Raw genomic sequence first — 4,352 nt, forward strand, 5'->3', positions numbered from 1 at the left:
TATAGCTAGACATGTTTGCATCAGGTATATCCTTGACTGCAAAGTGTGTATGTAATTTTGGTAATCCTCAAACTTGTAAGTTCGTAAGAATTCAGAAAAGAAATCTGGTTTTTTTAGTTTATCTTATGCACATGAGGATTATTTACATAATTTGACGTGTTGGTAAATGTTTTTGGTCCTTAGGACTTGTTGGTGGAGGCTCAATACTGACCTGTTCTCACTTTTTTATTCCCTCTGTTTCCCTCTAGATTCTAGTCATTATTGTTTGCATTTTCCAGACTACGCATGTATTATAAATGCATGGTACGTGGTCCTTGCTGGCCAATGGAAATGTGAATGAAGCACACAAAGAGCTCCTGGGGCCTTTCGTCTTTAAGAAAATAAATATTGATTTATATTTCTTGAAAAAGTTGATCTTTTTAAACTTGTGCTCAGCATCATAAGCCATTCAATCTGCTCTTTGTGATAATGGAGTTCATCATCTAGGCTTTCTGTTATTTTTGGTTTCTTTTTAAATGATACATGTCATATTCACATTATGCACAGAACTTCATTTATTAGTGAACATGCTATTTATCATGCATTTAGGGGTTTGTCGGTGCTGCCTCCAAGTACTTGGAATAAAAGCATTGTTATCATTGTTGACATGTTGTTATAGGTTTATTTATTTTTTAGATGTCATTCATGCATTATTTGAGGTTAGGTACACTGCTTCCTGGGAAACTGGCCATTAGTTCCTTGTACTGTCTAAAGCATGCAAGGACTGTAAATGCAGCTGACCTTTATGTGTGCTAACTGACCATTTAGTTCTTTGCCATTGTCATCATCATTATTATCAATTTATCATTACTTTTCTCCTGTTGACCTGGATTTAGACAGTATACTATATATACTGTAAGGCTTCACAAAAAATTGACAAAACTTTGATGGGATGCCAAGCTGACATTAACCCTCGGAGTTTGTGGCACATTAATGGTCAACAAAAACTTGCAAGAGAGTTGCTTACCTCACTTGGAATAAATTTTGGATGGGCAATTGTCATACTATGATAGGAGGAAATAGTTGTGCAGTTTAAGTTCCTACACCTGGGAAACGAAACTCAAATGTTCCTCAAGTAAGGACTCTAAAAGAAAGGAGCAAATGAGGGGGGATGATGATGTTCTTTTGCAGTAATTTTTGAGGCATGAAATGATACACAACCAGACAATGATTATTTTCATCTCACATTTCTAATCTGAAGTGGAATATCTGACGTTGCTTTTAATGGTTTTGAATACAGATCCAATTTTGTTTCATATTTCAGATACAATTATTGGTCTGTTGGATACTGATATTGAAAATGCTGGAATTGGGCCAAAACCAGTGTTTGGATACAAAAGCATTTGAATTTCTGGATTTCGTCCAATTGCACTCGGGCTTTAATCCTATAATGAACCTGGAATCGTAATCCTATAATGAACCTGGAATCGTAATCCTATAATGAACCTGGAATCGTAATCCTATAATGAACCTGGAATCGTAATCCTATAATGAACCTGGAATCGTAATCCTATAATGAACCTGGAATCGTAATCCTATAATGAACCTGGAATCGTAATCCTATAATGAACCTGGAATTGTAAATGACAACCAGTAGCGTGTCATTTCGAATTCCCATTTACCTCCCCGGGATCTGCAGTCCTTCCCACTATCTTATCTGCGGTCACACTATCTCCACTCGTGATGGCTTCTGTTCTTCTTATATCTCCAATTCTGCTTGAAACCCTAACTTTAAGTCCAAGATTCCTGCTCCCTCCCTCATCAATTGCTGATGTTTCTCAGCGTCTCTGAGTACACAAACCTCATCATCTCTGCCAGCGTCACCGCCGCCTCCCTCCACCTCATCGGAGCCTGCATGATGAACACTGCCATTGCCTTTGCCAGCGGAGATAGGAAGCCCTACGGTTTAGGAGGGGAGAGTTTTGTAAGGTTTGCATTTTGTTGGGGGTTTAAATTGCAAAAATGGAATTGTGTAGCGGAGGTTTGAGGCTTTTGTTAGTAGCACGTTTTCAAGGACACTGCAAGCTTGCATGTTAAGATTCGTGCAATCTTCATCACATTTGATCTTTCATAACTATCCATATAGCTCTGATATATTTTGTTTAATACTTTGTTTTCTTCTTCAAAATCATCATTGGAGAAACTATCGCTTGCTTGATGAATGTTCAATATAAAATAAAGACAGATTTAAATTATTGTACTGATCTAGGAGTTTTTCTTCTCTGTAATGTACCATGGACATGGATCGTCTTATGGTTTTCTGTTACTTTTTAGAATTTTGAAATGTACTCAACCTAAATCCACAAGCTAAGAAATCGTTGTATATATCATGATTTTCCTATAAACTTATGTACTTAATTAGTGTTGCAATATTTAGTGAATATTGATGCATAACTTATATAAATTGATTACAAATACTCTTGTTTCTAAATTGTCTTCGATCGGCAACTTTAATTTAGAAACGAAATTCCAATAGTTTCCAAATGCTAGAATTGAAATTCTAACATTTCCAAGCATAAATTTAGAATTGAGAATTATAGAATTAAAATTCTAATGATTTTTAGAAATGGAATTGAAATTGAATTCAAAATTTCAAATTCTAGAATTGAATTCCACAATTTCAAATCAATTCCTTGCATCCAAATGCAACCTCAGATAGTGTACTTTAGTTGATATTCAATAATAAAATATTCATTGACAGTGAGAATTGACCTTTCTAACAGTTATGTAAAACGTTATAATAGTTCTAAATATTTGAACTAGAATGAACAACTTACATTAACATTTTGGTAATCAAGTTAAAATGTTTTTTTCTGCTAGATGATCACATCTAGTAGGATTGCTGAGATTAGTTGTTCTAAAATTTTGAACTAGAATGAACAACTTACATAACGTTTTGATAATCAAGTTAGAATGTTATTGTACTAGATGGTCACAACTAGTAGGATTACTGAGATCAGTTGTTTTAGCTACCATGACGTTTAGAAATAATTATCTTTATGAGGATAACATCAGGTAAAACAGCAACAAAAGGGGAAAAAAGCAAACAGAAGCAGCAGCAGTAGCAATCACGGTGGTGTCTTCATGCTAAGCCACTGCAGTGTGATACATGAACTTTTTTCTGTATTAGTCTGTTTAAGAGTCATGTCTGTTGTTAAACTAACAACTTTTGATTATCTTTAATTGATACAATTACCATATAGTCCAATTCTAACGAAGGGTACAGTTGCACTGGCACCATGCAGCGGCTAGGTCTTGTAAGTCAAGAAGAAGGATTTGGTTTGTGGTGGATGGTGGAGCTCATTAAAATTCAAGAATATCCAACTGAGAAAATTGGATATTGAACTATAATATATGAGAAATATTTCTATTATATTTATAATATGTGTGTCTATTCCATTTATAATATATTTTCTATTGTATTTACTTATGTTTCTGCATAAAAAATGAAGCTTACTCTTGGCTTATTCATACTTATGTCCATGTTCGTACTCAAACCTCTCAGTATTTACCCTATTTGTACTCTTATCATGCTCATATTCCCTTAATCTTGTATCCGTGTATCAGTCTCTGGATGGTGGAGTATGTAGTCATTCCTAATTTTACTTGAAAAAATACTGAAGTTAGATATATTAGTATTCACTTAATTTGCACCTATAGGCTGCATTTCTTACAGTAATAACCACTGGGTGGCACAATGATTAACTCTATAGAAATCAGGCCCTGCAACAGCTAAGATGATTTTAAGCACATAGATAAGCCAATGTTGTACGTGTCCTTAGGAATAATCTCACATGTCATATTAATGGTTTGGCACGTTGTAGTGATGCAGTGCTGTACATTAGCAGATGTACTTTGGTCTTATATATCACTTTGTGTGCATTGGTTATAGCCAATATGATATGAGGCTACCATAGATGTCCGTTCTTCTTATACCTCTTGAAGTTGTCCACTACACGTTGGGACTCTCTTCCTTTTTCATATTTCGATTATCATTTGGCTTAGTCCTTAAATCTTCCATGAAAGAATTGGAGTTTGAACCTAAATGATGGTGAGATAGCAAACTAAACATTTCTAGTACCTCGAGCTGGATTTAGTTCTTCTCTTGTTGAGTTGGCTAGCATATAGAGAGTAATTGTTAACTCGCCTGATTTGTATTGATAATTGTAAGTTTCACTAAACCAATTCTTTCTTTTTTCGGAACTTCACAGCTTAAGATTGACCATATCCTTGGGTGTTAATTTTTTTTTATAGTTATGAGTTAATTTTGTTGTTTTTGGCTTACTTTTTATACTCCCTCAAGCTATCTGTAT

The 4,352-nt window shown here is 34.7% G+C and overlaps 1 protein-coding gene across 1 annotated transcript in view; it reads left to right on the forward strand.

The window, feature by feature from the left end:
• LOC109834909 (dnaJ homolog subfamily C member 8) overlaps positions 1-4,352 on the forward strand; it is a gene marked incomplete at its 5' end in the record, with an annotated part of 14,927 nt that overhangs the window by 7,313 nt on the left and 3,262 nt on the right. The gene's annotated exons all lie outside the window — the stretch shown is intronic.

The sequence above is a fragment of the Asparagus officinalis genome, chromosome 3 (genome assembly GCF_001876935.1).
Source record: "Asparagus officinalis chromosome 3, Aspof.V1, whole genome shotgun sequence".
NCBI lineage: Eukaryota > Viridiplantae > Streptophyta > Magnoliopsida > Asparagales > Asparagaceae > Asparagus > Asparagus officinalis.